Genomic DNA, 18564 nt, shown 5'->3' with positions numbered 1-18564 from the left:
ACTGTCCATGAAAGGTGTCAGTCGTTTCCTCTGATATCAAGAATTTGTCCACTGGCCACTTGGCTCTGCTCTGCTCCAGACATCATGGCGTGACCAAATGTATTCTTTTATAGCGGGCTCGTGTTACGCAGGTGGACGCCTGCATGAAGAGTAGAGGCGCATTTTCAAAGGTTGCCTGTTCTCTGGGACACAGCAAGATTTCCTGCCACATCCCGCCCGAAGAAATCGACCGCATTGCTTTGTAGAAAGAGCGGACGGACCAAGTCGTGTATGAAAACTAATTGCTCGCATGGGTACGCATAGTGTTAGAGGAGAAAGAGAGAGAGCGAGAAAAAACAGTATCAGTGCATGGGTGGGATTCCTTCATTGCGCTTCAGATAGGGGAAGTTATGGCAACAAACGTCTACAGTGAAGGTAAATACATGTCAGGAAATTAGGCACGATAAGTGCGCTGTAGTGCTGTAATTAACAGAAACCCGGTGTTGGTGGAGACTTTTCCGACCTTTGCTGTTTTTGATTGACTTGAAGCCCGAATTTGACGCCAACCTTCAACCGTGTGAGGCTTCTTTTTTTTCAGGAGTGCAACCTATCGCTTCAAAAAGAGCCCCATGCTGCAGTTCTCCATCCCGACACCATCTGTACTGCAATTCATCACAGGCGTGAGATTTATTGGAAATTTAGTCCATCGTTCCTCCGCGTTACAAACCCGTATGCGGGGGACCTGCTACGACCACGTACTCACGCTTTAACCCATTTGAAGACGGCTCGGACGCAACACTCGGACCCCCCTGAGCTTCTGGATTCAGAGATTTCAACCTAATTATATTCTGCCTGCCTTCGAGCCCTAATCGGATCGTACTGGGATTTTAGGTGGGGTTTTATCCCGATGCAGGTAACTGGGAAGGACTGTCTCTTGTTGATGACACTTAAGCAGCAGATTGTCGCTCATTGGGTCCCTTGGATTTTTGCAGCACAAGCCTGACCAGCGTAACAAGAAGGGTTTTACACCTGAATTTGGAATAAATGAACTCTCGTCGCCATCCGAGTTTCGTTGTGAATTTATCCGCTGAGACAAGTGTGTGGACAGCGAAATCATGTGCATTGGGATCAAGCCTTTGGCTTCTGCTATATTAGTCCCAGTTCCACTTCTGGTAAGTCTCTCAGACTTGGTGAGAAATGTAAATTAGACTTTTGCAGCTGTGACACATACGTGGGTGCAATGTGATCTGGTGTCCAGATCTCTGATGTGCGGCATGGATTGTGCAAACTAAATATAGAATAATAGGCCTCCGGTATCTATCTATCTATCTATCTATCTATCTATCTATCTATCTATCTATCTATCTATCTATCTATCAAATCATTTATGTATCTTGATGCATAATGTGCAAGTCTTTCTAGGCTATTCACAGTAGTCTGCTGGATAATATGGTATAAACCTGTCTGGCAGAGATGTCTTCATGTTACTTGAGATATCCAGTTCTCACGTGGTTGTTAGTGCTGTTATATCTGATAGACTGAGTCCGATGGGCTCACAACAGCTCTGTCATAGGGCTGACAGAGCTCCTAACTGCAATGAAGACGGTTAAACAGTGACACAAGAGTTGAATTCCCACAGACAGAAGCGCGTGTGGAAATGGCCCGGGTGTGTCTGCATCAGCACCACTCAGAGACCAAGAGTTTTCATAAATTAGCAGCAGCTGCTGGAATTCTCCCATCAGGGTAAATTGCACTGATTGCTCAGAGAGTGGACCGTCTTACACTGGAGCCACAGAGCCTGAACCATCAGGAAACTTATAACTGCATTGTTAACTTGCAAGTTTAAAAAACATTCGGCCAGATGATGAATTTGTATAATGAGTAGAGGCCTTTTCAGGATGTGTGCACTGTATATTATTCTACTCCTAACCTTTGTTTTGGCAAATCAGCTAATCAGGTTTAGAAATGATGAAGGGATACAGAAGTACTGATGCAGCATTCTAATGATCTCATGGGCACTGTGAGTGAATTCTGCCTATAATGGTTGCAGCTGGAATTTTCAGCCCCTCTCATCATTTTCCAGTTACTTTATAATCACTGACTTTTTAGACTCAATGGAGTGGCTATCCCAATTTTTGCTTCAGAGGTCAGCATTTGTCCCTGAAATATCTATTTATCACTCAGAGGACATCACTTACAGCTTGCAGGAAAAATGAGAACTCACGATGCCTGCATGGAGGTATAGAGGTTGTAAATCAGTTAGATTGAGGTGGGGTTAAATTGTCAATATCTTTCACTAAAGTCAAGTGAACATTCCTCGTATAGCCCCGCTTAATCCACACAATACCTTCTAAGACTTCCCCTGGGATACATGTAGACATTGGACAGCTGTGTGGCTACATTAGGGCAGGCAGTGAGTGTTACTGCAGCTTGCAGTGCTATTGGAAAACACTGACTGCCAGCTGTATCTATGGTATACACCCTCCTTTAGCATGTATGTTCCTACATGACAGAGCACCCACCTTTTTCACGGCTGTCAACTGCAGTAAAGTGAAAAAATAACAGTTGTCATAAAGGAATTATACCATAGTCTGACAGATGACTAAAGGCAATAAAATACTGTACTGTATTTGTCATGTAAGGCTTTTATTGTAAGAAGAGCACAAACAGCTGTCTTAAGGGCTTGACTCACTCTTATTGTTTAGTTTGAAGTAAAGATTTAACCCTGTGTTTTTTGGCAAAAAGCAAATTGAAATGATGTTTGGTTAAAACTGTGCATCATACAAGTTTTGACATAAGAGACTTGAGAAGTCTCCTTTATCAGAGGTTAATGAGGTTTCTTCTTTGGAGGGTTGATACCCTTGAGCTTCATAGGATTTGTGATTTGAATTAGCAGTGCATGAAGCAGGGTTCTTATGTATTTAAATGCCTTTTTTACTAGCTGTGTGCGTTGCAGTAAGTGGTGATGATCATGTCTTGTCAGTTTACTTGTCAGCGTGTTGCAGGATGTTACAGCAGAAGCTCAGAGCATTTGCTGTCATGTGTTTGCCTAATGAAATCAGACAGGATGGTCATTATCATTATCATGCATTATTGCCAACACTTCCATGTTCAGCAATGCTAATGCAGGCAGTAAACTGCTGCAGAACAAATTAATATCTCAGCAGGTAATGCCATAAAAAGAAAGTTACAGTGACATGTGTGCTGAGTTTTTTGTTTTTTTTTATTACTATTTTGCTTTCTAGGTTGCTATATGCAGGCTGAGAGGTTAGATTAATGAGGTCTCTCTGCCTTGCCATTCTGTTGCATTGTGTTACAGCAGCTGCTCATGGTGCTGGTGTCATGTGTTAGCATTATGAAATCAGGACCAGTGGTGGGTTATCAGCCACTGCAGGAATGAGAGCAAACACAAGCTATTGATCTGTATTCAGGACTATAAAAGACTGTATAGGGCAGACATGTATTTGTTCTCTATACAAGGTATATTAAAATAGCCCTTTACAGTGAGTCATGTTCTCAGCTTGACATTTTCAAAATGCACACATTTGCTGAAAAGATTACTTTTTCCAAGATACTCTAAGCTATCAATCGAAGAGTTAAAATAGTGGCGCAAGTAGTGACTTTTGGCATGATTTTAGTCATTTCTTTCCACAGTTATGTACCGTATCATGGAGACATATGATATTGTGGGCTGATTCCAGCATTGACTAACACGTTTTTCGACAAAAAAAAATAGCAGTATCGTTACATTTTATTTAAGGAAACAAAGAGCAAGAAAAGTTTTTGGGGATAATATTGTGTATATCTCGAGAGAAATAAATGGTGTCAGAGAGTTAGAGAAAACTCCTCTACCCTCTTGATCATTTTTATTGAAGTTTGGATTTTGCATGCAGAAAAGAACCAGTAAAGAAAAGTACCAATTAAGTTGTTATTGGTCAAAAGAATGAGATAGATGTTTCTCCCAAGGCAAGTCAAGTTATTTAGCACTCGAGATGCATGAAAAAGGTTCGAGAAATGGCATAATTACAACTAGCCACAAAGATCAAAGGAGTAGCCACCAAAGCACTGAAGCAATTAAACTAGAGCTGCTCTTGGATTTTATATTTGAGCGAGTAACAAAGTGACAAAAAAAGCAGTGGGGCTCTCAAAGGAGGAAACGCAGGTAAATAACATACAGGCCTTGAGATGCATAAAACACTTTTGAACTTTGCGGCATGATGGATTTCAACAGGGAGAAAATACAAGAGCAAAAAAACATATTAAACTTAATGCCCACTGCAGTAAGTTGTTAAACAGCTTTTGGTGCTTATTTTAGATGTATAATTTATTCCATAGACATTACTTCTTTTTTGCTCATCAGCACACGGTGTATTATGCTGCAGTGTGTTGAGGACACAAAACAGGTTTTTGTGCAGAAAGCTGATGTTCCTTCACTACAAGAAGGTCCTAACTCCTGGGTTTGTCTGCATGCAACAAGCAAGATTTAAACACTACCTGTTTGAAGGTGAATGTGACTTTAGTAGCTTAGACGTTTGACCTGTCCAAAATGTACTCTGTGAATCTGCTGTTGCATGCTGGGATGTGTCCCCTGTGATTGTGAAAAGGACAAGCAGCACATATAGTCTCTTATTTGCTAAGTTAGTTTTTTTTTTTTTTTTACTTTAGTTGTGTGACTAAAAATACATCACAATCAAAAGTTAGTAGATTGAATTTGAAAAAAAAAAGTCCTTTAAAAGCAGAGCAGGTGAAAACTGGCTAAAGCATTTCAAAAGCTCAATTTAAAGGTGCAAAAGTCAGAGTAGCAAGACTTTGTAGCTTTTGCACTTGGTCATTTTTGATATCTCTTAAGAGCATTTGTATTCTGACTTGGTAACCTTTGGAAGTCATGATTGCGGAAATTCTCGTTTTACCCTGAAGGCTTTTAGCCTCTCGCATCTGCGTAGTAAGTCTCAATAAGAAGAGCTGTCATTTATTGTCAAGGAGTGTGAATCTGTGTCTGCAGTGCACTTGTTAACATTGCCGATGTTTTTTTTCTGACAAATAACTGATGAAAAGGGTAAGTACGAGAGGCTCTGGTTGTTAAAGACTGACCTGCTTTGTGCTCTGTAACATGCAAAATGTAGTAACAAGGTGCAAGGGAGAAGATACTGTGGGTTGTGATATAGAGGGAAGCAGTGGATAGTCATTTTGAGGGCGGCTAACTGTCTAGCAGAGGCATACAGATTCATAAAAGAATTCATAAGGTGGTGAGAGAGCCAATTCCTTCAGGAATATTGTGGATGAATATGGTCAAGCTGATCCCAGTGGTATGCAGCAGTTATAATCCAAGCATAGCATATTCCACCTGTCTGGAGCAGCCAAATCCTTCAATTGGAAAAATGCTTATAACCTACTATGGAGCTGTTTACCTGAAGGTGACATTGATTTAGATAATGCTTTCAGCAGCTGCATCTGGTCCTATTGATCAATATCTTCTACTAGAACAGCATTTCACTTTGGCTCTCTTGAGCAAGCCAATTAAGGGAGCTACATGCTCTCATACAGAATTTGAAATGTGCACAAACACTATCATCCCCACAGTGCCATTAAATAATGCATAAGGACAATATATTATTGTGCTGTGCCTACTAACACAGGTCTTGCTGGTCCTGTTAAGACTTTCTCCTCTGAACTCAGAAACACTGGCCAAAATTTAGTGCCTTTAATGCACTATTCAATCTTGACCGATGATGCATTAGGAAAAAGACGAATTACTCCTCCCGAATATGCCACTGTGATGAGAGATCATTCGCTGCTTACTTATTGATTTGTTTGTCAGAAAGTCGTATGGTGTGCTCTTCATCAGCCTGCACCAGCCTCACTGGAGATGTGTGGCTGTGCTGCCTATTAAAGGCTGGAACACTACAAAAGCATTAACTGTTCTGGTGAAGTGATCGGTTAAGAGCCAGTGCAACAAAACAAGGATTCTGTGAAAAATATCTTGTCACTGACCATATTTTCTTCTAGTTGTCTTTTCCAAGTTTCTTTGCATGCTGTTCCAGGACAGATGTGGGTGGTGAATAAGGTTCTCTTCATGTGCTTTGATAATGTGCAAAATAAGAAATAGCATAAATCTAGTTTCTTTCATTTCCCCCCCTTTTTAATACTTAAAGTGCTTTCTGAGTTTTGAGAGATTTACGGTCACACATCTTGATTTCATGCTTTAATAGCTGACAAACAACAGCAGAAAAATCCAGCTCACCTTGACTAAATCTCTTCTTAGTCTTGTTGTCTGCAAGCAGAAATTCACAGGACTATTGCTGCATCTAACTAGGAGAGATCATCAAACAAAAGCACTGCTTAAACGAGATGGAAACTATATTAGCTCAAAGAAACAGCAGCAGCAGCAGAACATCACGAATTTGGCCTGACTCCATGAAATAAGTTTTACTTTGCTGCACTCTTTGGTGAATGTGTTATTTGATATTTATTTAATATGCACACACGATCCACAAACTGATAATTTACCGCCTTGGGCTTTTTGTGTGAAACAAAAAATCAACGTAGCAGGTTTTTTTTTCAAGGTGTGGTGCACTATATTTGTGTAAAACTGCAGCTTATTGCTGTTTAAATCTTTGAGATCCTTGAAAGCTTTATAACGCTGAAATACAGAGAGCATTCCCAGCAGAATAGATTGAATGTACAGCAAGGCAGAATTGCTGCCCAAATAATTATTGATCATTGGTTTCTGAGAGTTTCCTTATGTTGTTTGTAGGTTAAATATTTACAATACCTGCTTTTATGTCTGACTTTTTTTATTTATTTATGTGCCTTTAAAAACGAACTGTCAAGAATGTGCGAAAGAAAGACTTATCATAGTCTGCTTTCTAAAGTTTCTGCGCAGTGTGGTCGATTTATTTGGCCCTGCTTTTCTTCAAGTAAGCAGTATAACACTTTGATCATCACATTGTTGCACATACATGAGCAGAAGGACAGTTAAATAGTGTCTTGCTGACACCGAGTGTAATCTCTAGCCGAGGACATCTATTCCTCAAACCAACATTATGGGATCTTTCCATCCTTTCCAAATTATTCACTGAAGTTCACCTGTTAATTACAAGACGATTTGCTGCTGTACTGATTCCAACAGAGAGTTATTTTCAGCAACTTAATTTTGGTAATCCTCATGTGCTCCTTTCTTGTGACTGATTTTTCTATCTCTGGAAGATACCCAGCTTTTCCCATGAAACCAAATGACTGTTTAGTGGGCCATTTAAAGCCTGCAGAGCATTAAATCTTCACGTGTCACATGCATTCATGTGTTGCATGTACTAGATGATTGATCCTGCTGTGTGTAGCACAGAATAGCATATTGTAATTTACATGGTATAGCGCTAGGGTTTTTTTGTTGTTGGGTGAATCAGCACCAATTCTGTCTTTCTGTGGTTACAGCTATCTGCTATTTGTCAGGAGCAGATGTTAGGCATGCCTTACAAGGTAAAACTAAAGCAGTACTCAAGCAAGTTATATATGTAGGCTAAAGAATAAAAACATAAACTTGTGACTGAGAATTGACGCATATACAACATACAATACAATATACATAAAACGCACATTGTCCATTATTTTATGCAAAAAAAATATCAGTTGACCCTAACTCTGTTTAATAATAGAAGATGACATGTTTTGTTCTCTTTGTATCAAACTGTGACTTTAAATCCCACTAGTGCCACAATTGAACATTTTACAAACAGTGTGCAAAACAGTTTTTTTCTGAAAAGCCTTTTTTCCCCGGTTGTTTTCGAAGATATTTCTGAAGCGGTTCCACCATCATTCACAATTAATTTTTGTTTTATGCAGCTGAGAACAGATCCTCTACCTCCTTTTTCTTTGATCATTTCATTTTCAGAAAAGGGCTCAACACTGCACTCAAAAATCAAACATTTTCTAGTAGGCATTCAGATTCTTGTGAGTTTACCTCATTCTGTCACATTCCCGAGTATAATTTGGGAGTTCTTTGACCATTTATTGGTCCTAGTATTTTACTTTGAATTTAAACCATATGATGATTGTATAAAGCTTTAGTAATTCCTCCAAATGCCCCAAAATGTTTATAAATGTTTGTGCCTGTTGTCTAGATACTCTTCCATTTATCCTTGGCGTCTCTGCCACTCAAGTGTATTAACCTGCTTTTGTTTATTTGTACATATTGACATGACTAACTTTGGATAGTGATTCTTGAGACTATAAACACAACAGTAGTAAGTTTTACTCATCCCATAGTAATCTTTCGGAAAACCAAAACTTGCATCTGTGGAAAAGTTAAAAAGAAAAATAACAAAGAGTATTTCTGTCAAAACCTTTTCAAGGACATTTCTATCCTTTAGTAGGGCACTAAGAGTACCTCAAAGAATTTTATTTCTTTTGGAACAAAGCCTCATCTTAAGTGGCTCAAGTGTACGCTTCCTTTGCATAGTTACCGCTAAACAAAGTGCAGCTCAGCCAAATATAGTATAGAACAGCCTATAACAGCACAATCTTTGTGTTTAAGGTTTGTGGAAGGACAACTTATTATAGGTGTCAGGGGTTAAAGTGGAATTTATGCCAGGATGCTCTTTGGCGTAAGACCAAAAAGCAGCAGTGACAGGCAAAATATTTGCACATAAAAAGGCCTCCCGTTGAACCAAAGAGTATCTATGCTTTAAAGAATAATCCTCTGACTGTGACTGTAAGAATAGTGGAGTCCAGTCATTAAAAAAACACAAACATCTAAAGGAAATTCATTTAAATTCAGTCTTATTTTAAATACACTCAGACATTAATGATGTTATTTATTGGAAATGATCAAACTGACTAATTTTAATTGCTTTCACATTCTGCAATTTTGACCTGAATTGGAGACTGACATGAAGCTCAACCTAATATATTGCTAGCTTATTTCAAATAGGCCAACGACGTGTTTGAAAAATAGTAAAAATCAACATTTATGTTGTTCCGGAAGAATATGTGACCTTTTGATATTGAGTTATGAAACAAAAAGAGGTATATGTCCCTGCCCTATTTCTCTCGCTGCCTTGTCGTCCATTTATCAATATGTTATTTGGAGGAATAAGATCTGAAAGATTCGATCACCCTGTCCTACTGGCAATAACCAATACCACTGTCATTGGGGCCAAATAGGGGAAGGATAAATGTGCACCCCATTAAGGTAGTGTTGACTGCCCTCCATAATGCATGCTGTATGGACCAAATACAAAAAAACCCACAACAACAGTGCTGTCTCACTAATGCCAGTGAGAGAGAAACCCACACATACACTGAGGAATATTTTCCTACTTTCATGTAGAGAAAGAAGGTAGGCCATATCAGCAGGAGAACCTTGTTCACATGCAATGACTTATTTAGCTGTAATTAAATCGTAATTAGTGGCCATATGTGGAGGGATATCAGCTGAAAAGCTAACAAGTCATAACAGTTGCTGTGTTGTTGTTTTTTAAAACTTGTTTTCCTCTGGCCTGTAGTTGTAGGAACTTCTCCCTTTGTTTTTAAATGTGTGTAAAATGGCTCACCTGCTTCTCCCCATTCCTCACTGTTCACACACAGAGTGCAGTCTTTCACTGACAAAGACAGACGCCCATTGAAAAAAAAAAAAGGGGTTAGGAGAGGAGATAAAGTAGTGCACGTGCACATTCATTTCAAAGGTTGCAGTGTTGCACGAATTAGTGCGCGTGTGCAAGTTCCCACACATGAGTGTTGGTTAAATGTGGAAATACTGACATGAGACCAGAGTGAGGCTGATTACATTTATGAATGTAAAAATAACAACAATATTCACTATATTAACAATAATGGCCAAACAAGGGGCGATAAGAGCAATCTCTCTCACTATTTTTGATCCTTGAAATCATCAAGCCTAGCTACAACACCCAGCTCAAATAACCTCTGGATATAATAACTTTTATTATTAACCTTTGCTCACCTTATTTTTATCTCTTTTTTTTTTTTCATTAAAGCTCTTAACAGTAAATCTAGTGTGTTTTGGGGGCAAACTGTTATCAGAACAGTTGACAACAAAACTTAACTAATAGTAAAGAGCCAGTCAAAGGAAACATTAACAGACAAGACTCAAAATATAGTCTTTTTGGCCAAAATTGTGGCATGCTTGTGGCACTTCTTCCCATCTACCTGCTACCGGGGGAAACACTTCAGGAACACTTGGGTTGTTTCATGCGTCAGGGACAAACAACATCGATTTGATGGCTTAGTTGGAGGTGTTGTTGGTCTACCCCGTTCATTGAGTGGCAAGCAGCGGGGGGTGTTTGCACATGTGCAGTATTGTTGTTGGGATTGTTACTAAGATGGAGACTGCATTGTTTGACAGAAAAAAATAGATGTATTGTAATTTTGTCCAAAGATGTTGTGGTTATAAAAACATGATCAGGATTAATGACTTTAATTAAAATTTCCAGAGTCCACAAAGTGTTTTTAGGAAAGCCCCAGTTGACTTACTGTTTCTTTTAACTATAAAGTGTGAATGTCTGTTGTGGCCTATATAACTTAAAATTTGTTCAAGGTAATGAGTTGAATCTAGCAAATCTAGCACATTGCTTGGACACTTGTAGTCACCTCAGTGCTGGGATGATCAGGCTCTGCCACTTGTCTTTATCTGACCTGTTGATGTTGTAATAAATATGAGTGATGTACTCAGACAAAGGCTTTTCTTTCACTAAATATGTGCAGGGACTGATTTTTATTAATGGCAATATTGCACGCAAATCCTGCTTTCTTAAAATATTAATATATTTCTGGAGTCATGATAAATCATAGCACTACCAGTGGACTAGTAGTGTGGTTTTTTTTTTATGTTTTTTTTTTATGCTTACATAAGATGTATCAGCTGAAGGATGGGTCATTTGCGTGCCATTTTCTCAATTCAGTGTTTTGTGATGCAGGGAATCATTTGTAAGGGCCTGCACTCAGGGCAGGTGGGTGACATTGACTTACATGAGATGTGAAGTGGAAAAACAAAAGCTACACCAACTCAAACTTCACTGTTGGGCGAAAAACAGCAGTTGAATCACAGTCTCAACCCTCAGCCTGTCTGTCTGTCAAGATGCATTGAGACATGCCAACCGAACTCGTGTCAGAGAAAACAGTGCCCGGTAGAAGGTCAGCTGTATATCATGTTCATATGAGCGGCACTGAGACGTGAAACACGATGAAAGCTTTATGGTTTGATAACGACATCAATATACTATGTAGCAAAAATACCAAACAAACCAGCCCAGTAATGGAAAGTGATAATGTTCAAGAGTGATTATCTTCCATCTGGCAGTAGCTGTGTGCTTTAGGTCTTTCGGAGCCATCCGTGCATGCAGTTATTGATGATGCCCTTAGACGGGCTTCACCAAGATCAGTTGATTAGATTGGTTTGACAAACTACTTTATCCGTTGTGGGACTTGATAGATGATGACTGGATGTAGTCTTTGTTAGCTAGGTGTCTATTGACTAAAAGGACTCCATTTATGGTGGCCAAGATCAGTGCTGTAGGACATTTATAAAGTGTGTCAGCCTTCTTCTGGATTTTTGAATGGATGAATGGTTAAAGACTGCAGTCCTATCATCCATATTTGAACTGTACTGTAAAGACTTGACCTCAGGTTCACCATTCTGCATGAATGCACGCTTCAGAGTTTCCGAACACTTTTTACTGCAGAGTGAGTGGTTTTGCTTAGGAGACCTCAGTGGTAGTGAAAACTTTATTCAATAACTTATGTTGTCATTTCTTTACTCTGATCTGAACACTATGTCGATTTGTCTCACAGTTTGTTTGTACAATCTTCTAAGGATGCAGGGCTTTTGTGTGGTCAAAAAAGATGCAGCATCGAAATCATCCTTTTCTTCTGCTGATAGGTTTATATGATATTTATTGTCTTGCAAGACAATAATGTCTTTTCGAGCTGGACAGCAAAAACAAACAAAAAGAAAAACACCCAACACGAAAGATGAAATAAAGAAAAGAAAATCTAACTTTTCAGCTTCCAGGAGTCTACAGTGATGAGACTTTTCTCCAAGGTACTTGGCTTAACATGATATGATATACTGTAAAGACAAACAGTCCTTTCAAATGTTTGCAGAAAAATTGCAAATAACTGTTTAGCCTTTTACATATGAGTGGAGTATTTGCATGCTTCTTATCTTGCATTGTTCAGCAAAACTTGAGGCCTTTTGTCCCTCCCCTATATTGAAAGCAATTGCTGATTGATCAGTCAGTGACTGAGGGCTGCTTTGTTCTTATAAAATGTGCATGGAAAAATCACACTCAGGCTCTAGTCAGCTTGTTTTTCCAGTTGATCAACTTTGTCAATCATTTTGACTCTAAATGAAGTTACTAACACAAAAGAAATTAACCAGATCTTTCTAATAAGAAGTTGCTTATGTGGTGCTGAAAATTATTTTACTGATTATTGAAAAACTCTTCTTCTTTTATATCAAGAAGTTATACAAATATCTATTGTTAATGGCAAATAGGTTTGAAATCTTTGTTCTTATGCCAAACCAAGGAACGGCTCAGTTCCTTTTTCAGTATAGTCTTAATTATCATAGCTGCAACTTCGGAAAGTAGACACTGAGACATCTGTCTCTCTAGTTTTAATAGCTTTGGAAAGATCATGAATCGCAAGAAACAGATTGTCCTACAGAGGTAATATCACATGAATTTAAGGATTATGTTGCTGTTGGTGTATCTATTTTTTAATCATCCTTTTTAATTTAACCTTTATTTAACCAGGAAGATCACAATGAGATTAAAAACCTCTTTTTCAAGGGAGACCTGGCCAAGATAGGCAGCAGCAAGTATCTCACATTTGCAACAATTACACAATTAAAAACAGGCAACAACATCACACACAAAAAAAGAAAATAATAAAATTTGATTTGGGAATATTTAGTGGTTAAGCTAAAAAAAAAAAAAAGTCAATATCAGCAACAACTGTCGTCTCGGTTTGGCCTCTGTAACCTTCCCTTGCTCAGGTAAAGCTTCTGTATATGACACAAATCCAGTGCAGTGGTGAAATGCTGCATGTTAATATGATGGAAGGAGAAAGCTAAAATGCCCATTCCTTTGTTTCATACTTTGTTTATTTTGCTGGATGATTGGGTGCTGCTTTGTGCTTAGTGCGTGTCTCAGAGGAAATAAAGCTCCATTTCAGGATGAAAAAGAGATAACGTCTAAGAAATCCTCAAACTGAAAGAGCTCATGGCATTCGCTCAGTAATAGCAGATGGATACCCCTTTGATCCATGGTTAGGCAGGAAAAGTCGATTGAGTGACTGTGATAAGACGTTCAGCAGTTAAGCACTTCTATTGTATCTTGACTTGACTGTATTTAGAGTACACGGGCATTTTTCTAACACTCTTGTTTAAATAGGGGATCAAAATGGAATTACAACGTAAAGTACATATATACTCATTGTCCAGTTTTTATTTGAAGTTTCTCTACTCTTCTTTTTCTCTTTAGAAATATCTCAAATTATTGTGTTATAGAGTCAGCAAGGTGCTGAAGAAGCACTTCTCAAAGAACACACTGAAATTGAGGAGTCTGAGATAATGTGAGCTTTGTGACAGGAGTGCCATCCTGCTAAAAGTACCGATTAGAAAATGTTTCCCCTTAAATGTCCTAATCTGTGAGGTACCATTTTCTTAGCAGTACGAAATAGGAAAACTGTTGCCTTAATATTTCTGGTATTAGGAGAAGAGCAGATAGTGTGAGAACTTATCATTACTCTGGTTTTATATAATTTAGCTCTGTTCCTGTTTAATGTGGGGCTTTGGTAGCAATCTTTAGTTTGCACTAAGAGGCCCAAAGTGTGCCAACAAGGTAGATATTAGATTAAGCTAAATTCCAACTTTACTATCTGAATACTGAATCACATTTGTTTAGTTTTTTGTCCACTGTCCAATTTTGTTTTGCTTATACACAGCATAATCTCAGTGTTAAGCTGACAGTTATGGTACCCAGTGTAGTTTTCTGCAGCTGAAGACTGGTTATTTGAGTTACTGTTGGTTTTCTATCTCCAAACAGCCTAGCCATTCTTTTATGTCCTGTGCCATCAACACTGCATTTCTTTTTTTTTTTAGCAGTTTTTTCCCTTTTTTACACCGTTCCCACAACACCTTGTGATGGCTGTGTGTGAAAATCCCATCTGAGCAGCAGTTTTCGAAATAGGAAAAACCAGTTACTGCACAGTCAAAGTCACTTACAGCTTTTTTTTCACCGCTATTCTAATGCTGGTTTGAGTTTTAGCAGATACTCTTGAGCTTAATTGTGTAAAAACATGAATCGCATGTATCACATTACCGAGAAGATTTGAGAGGACCGTGTCTTCATCTGAAATGCGGAGTACGTTAAAACCTTTAACGGTCAGGTTCAATCATGAAATTACAGAATTCCTCATGAATATCTTTATTGCTGTGAAAGACTTTGAATTTTGACATGTCAGTAATTTTGAGATTAGACAGCCGAACAAGTGAGATGCTTGGCAGCTGGCTGTCACTTGTGCAGCTCTGTTGGAACTGACTTCATTATATTAGACGGTGAAATCTGCTGTGTATTGTACAGCCTTCAGTGGCTTTCCATGTAATCGTAACAAATAAGCACCAGATCGTTCAGTTTGAAATCATACATTAAAGAAATCGTAGAGGTTATAATGCTGATGTCCACAGAATTCACTTATAGTGTGACCTGATAAAGATATTTTTTAGTCTGCTTGAAAAACTACAAAACTCCTATTGGAATATTGTGAGAAGCCAGAGCTTTGAGCAGATTTCTTTCCTGAAACTCCCCAATCACTTGAGCTTGTTGACAATGCCATTTGCTTTTTCACTTGTGTTGCATTGTGGCTCACCTTCTCCGTTTCCCTTCCTTTGTAAGCTTGTTGATAAGACACGTTGGTCTTATTTGTTGTGTTGCCATGGCTGCAAACATCTCTCAAACCTATTAGGTATTCGTGGCATCCTGGTGGCTCAGCTGGATAAAGTGTGTGTCATGTAATCATCATATAGTGTGCTGGAGTGCAGCAAAATCACTACGATACATATATCTTTTATACTTTTCTTTCTGTCCATTCTTTTCCACTATATTTTAAACATAAAATGTTGCAAGTGGAAGTTGACCATATATGGGAAAAAAGGCTTATTGTAGCAAACGCTGTAAGGCCTTTCAAAGAAGGTAATGCGTTGGCAAACCGTGACACTTTAAATCAGCCATCCTTTTCAATTAAATATGCAATAAAGAGACTTGAAGGTATAAAAAAAGTCTTCTCAAAACAGATGCACCCTTGTGTTTGACTTGAGGGGTACTGTTTCTCTCAGCATGGTTCTCGTCTAATCGGATGCCTAACATATGGCTGATGAGCCTACAGCACATTCTGATCCAAGCACACTTAATAGGTTCCAAATGATTTGGCTCTAGGTAAAATACCTTGTGTGGTAGCGAGGCCTATTACGCTGTAGATCACTTGATACAAACAGAGTTCTACTGTGGCACTGACGGTCCCTCCCACAGCCTCGCACTATAATGTTTCTGCTTAGTCAGTGAACACTTGCATCATCCTTACTGTTCATTTAGGTAACTTGATATTTTTAAAATTCAAGAACTGTGAATAGATTAATGAATTGGTTAATGTTAAACTAAGACTGAGCAGTACTGGAAATTCAGCAGTTGAGTGGGACAGCTTCAACAGCTAGGCAAAATTTTAGGCTCCAGAACTTAAGTGCAGATGCCCTGAAAAAAAAACCATCCAAGTGTAGTCACTGCACTATGTCTGTGCGGATTTGTGTATTGGTCTTATTATCAATACATTTTATTAGAGTACAGTGCATTTAATAGCCTGTCTGCCATTTTCTTCCTGCATTCATTTTATAAGCAGCACCACCATGGGGCATTAAGTAGTGGCTCTTTTAAATCAAACTGGTGTCAGAAAGTCTGCATGTTTTAATAAAAATATAATTATTTTCAATATTTGGTGCCAGTGTATTAATGATGTGTATCAAGAGGAAACCATATGATCAATTGCCGCGTGGATATACCGTCCCGCCCGTACTTGACAGGTAGGTTGTTCCAAGCATCTTCGACAGATTGTGACAGTTGTCTGGATTAAATCTGTCTCAGTTCCGTCTCCATGCTGTCAATATCAGGGCTCCACGAGACCCATGCCATCTGCTGCGGGACCTCTTGTTCGTCTTGTTACTGAATATGACTCCGGGTCTATATCTGGGGTTGCTACCGTGCTGCAGTATGAATTGGAGCCTGATCAGATGGTGTTGTGTGATGGATATGAATCTAAATAGCCAAAGTGTCTGAAATATCTCTGTAATGTAATGTGATTTTGTTGATGTAAAATCTGCCGCATGTTGATGTTGTTACTGACAGAAGGCAGGTGTGTGCAAGAACCTGTAAACTAAACCAAAGGAACGCAAGTCTCGTAATATTCAGGCCTAATTCAAAGCTGCAAAAACGAAGGAAATGATGGAGAGCTTTCAAAATCATGTTTGAAATAATTTTTTTCGGTTTTGAGTCCTACATAATTTAGCTCAGCTCAGACATTATTACCATCATTTGCCTTCAGAAAACTGAATCGTCTTACACAATGTTGGACACATGAACAATAACCGTATGACTGTCCCCGCCACAAACACATGACCCTACGCTGTGTCACTGCATCATTCCATGTTTGCACTGATCACCACCTGCACTCATGTATATATCTTTCTACGCAGCACTTTTAATTCTTATTCTTATGTATATATCTCATGTATATCTCATGCACATATCTTTCTACATAGCACTTTTAATTCTTATTCCTACTTTTATTTTTTTTCATGTCTATTTAATCGCAATTATGACAGTATGTTTGCACTGAAGCACCGCAGCAATTTCCTAATGTTGTAAACCTGCACAACATTTGGCAATAAACCCCTTTCTGATTCTGATTCTGATTCTGACAATGCATATAATGAATGCACTGTTCTGATGCACAGCAAAGAAAGGTGATTTTTTTTTTTTTGTCACTCTTTGGTTTTTTGCATAGTATTTGCATCTAATTTGGCTGGCATCACCATAATTTTTATACATATTATGTATATTCATACAAAGTGGTATCTTACTTATACCTAATTTACACCCCATGCACTGCGGCTTTCACCACTTTCCTACTGCCCCCGACGTTAGAATACGAGTACAGATGAAGTTCATTATGATTCCAATAGAAAGGTCTACCTGACTGTTATTCAAATCCATGATTATCTTCCCTGTATGATTTTGTCTTTGTTAGTAACTCTGTCAGTTGTGTTGCATTAGATTACTGTAGAATTTTACACAGACAATTATGTTTACTTTGCGCAACAGTGAACCTCAAAGGTGCTCCAATAGTCTTTCATAAATTAGGTTTTAGGTAATATGCTAATAACCAAAATGAAATTATAAAGTTGTCAGTATGGCAGGTGATGAAGTGGCTCAGCGAGCATTTTTCATACATGGGAAAATCAATGCAGATGTACCAGGAAAAAGAAGCTCGAGCAGGCTTTAGAATATAAATGCAATGAGGTATCTTTGCTGATGGTATGCTGTTACAGACCCATTTGTTATTTTGAAGCTTAGATGCAAGTGTATTTCAGCTGACGAGGAGAATTTTGATCAACTATTTATTTTATTATAAACACAGCACATGCGAAACTTTGAGAAAAAAATCCAGTAACATGTTTTGCTCGTTATAGTGTATTACTGTTTTATCTAACATATTTACAGTCTTCACAAACTCGTAATAACTCCAAAATGATTTGCACAGCGAACCCATTTTCTGGTTTGAGTGAGCAACATAACTGAGCAGCACAATCAAAGAAGGTTTTGACTTTGAAGTAACTAAATTTAAATGACAAAAGCACACGGGGAAGCCATATTAAGATGAATAACAATTAACAGTGTGAGTCAGCTCTTTGCAGACAGAAGCCAGCTCTGAATTAGAAGACATACAAGAAATAACTGAAGGATGAAGATATAGTTACAAGACAGTTTAAGCACACAAAATATTGTGATTGACAAAAGCCCTATGTGAGACAACCTGTAGACTAATAAGCATATTGACACTTTTGTCGGGAGCAATCCACATACAATACGTTCCTGCAGTTTTTTTTGCTTTTCTTTACTAGGTAATTACACAGCTTCCATGTGTTGCACTGCCCAATTGCCAAATTTATGGTGCTAGGTTCTCATCCCTGGCTGCGTTCCATGAGACGGAGGTTGTCTCTGAATAATTAGCTCAATTTGAGCTTACTCGTTAAGGAGCTTAGGAGTGCTATGAGCTAAAGTATAAGCCGGCTTAGCGAGGTAAGTCTTGTACACTAACTATTGACCATATGTTCTTGTGGTACACGGATACATTTTCAGACTCTTCAATAGGTGGTTTGCTGTGGCCTGATCACCCATTGGATTGAGGTGCTTTCTGAAATTTAAAATTCCACAGACATACCAGGTACCAATCAAAAGGGCTGAACTGTCACCCACTACTCCTGGAAGTATTCCAACTTCCACATCCTATAAGAGCCTG

General features: G+C 38.5%; 1 protein-coding gene across 2 annotated transcripts in view; it reads left to right on the top strand.

Annotated features, from left to right (window-relative positions):
- Nucleotides 1-18564, top strand: part of lrfn1 (leucine rich repeat and fibronectin type III domain containing 1) — a 137897-nt gene continuing 119333 nt past the window's right edge. Inside the window, exons 1-2 of one of the 2 annotated variants that reach the window (XM_086261890.1) lie at nt 1-892; nt 972-1151. The gene's annotated coding sequence lies outside the window, so the exon portion shown is untranslated. Of the gene's footprint in view, nt 1152-18564 lie in introns of both variants that reach the window. The other variant, XM_086261889.1, reaches the window with a different exon arrangement.

Source organism: Aulonocara sp. 'chitande type north' Nkhata Bay, linkage group LG14 (genome assembly GCF_057382095.1).
Source record: "Aulonocara sp. 'chitande type north' Nkhata Bay isolate Kocher_YH1m ecotype deep benthic linkage group LG14, A_spYH_male_GT1.1, whole genome shotgun sequence".
In the NCBI taxonomy this organism is placed as follows: Eukaryota; Metazoa; Chordata; class Actinopteri; order Cichliformes; family Cichlidae; genus Aulonocara; species Aulonocara sp. 'chitande type north' Nkhata Bay.
Note: the sequence above shows the minus strand (reverse complement) of the source record. Positions and strands in the feature narration are given on the sequence as shown.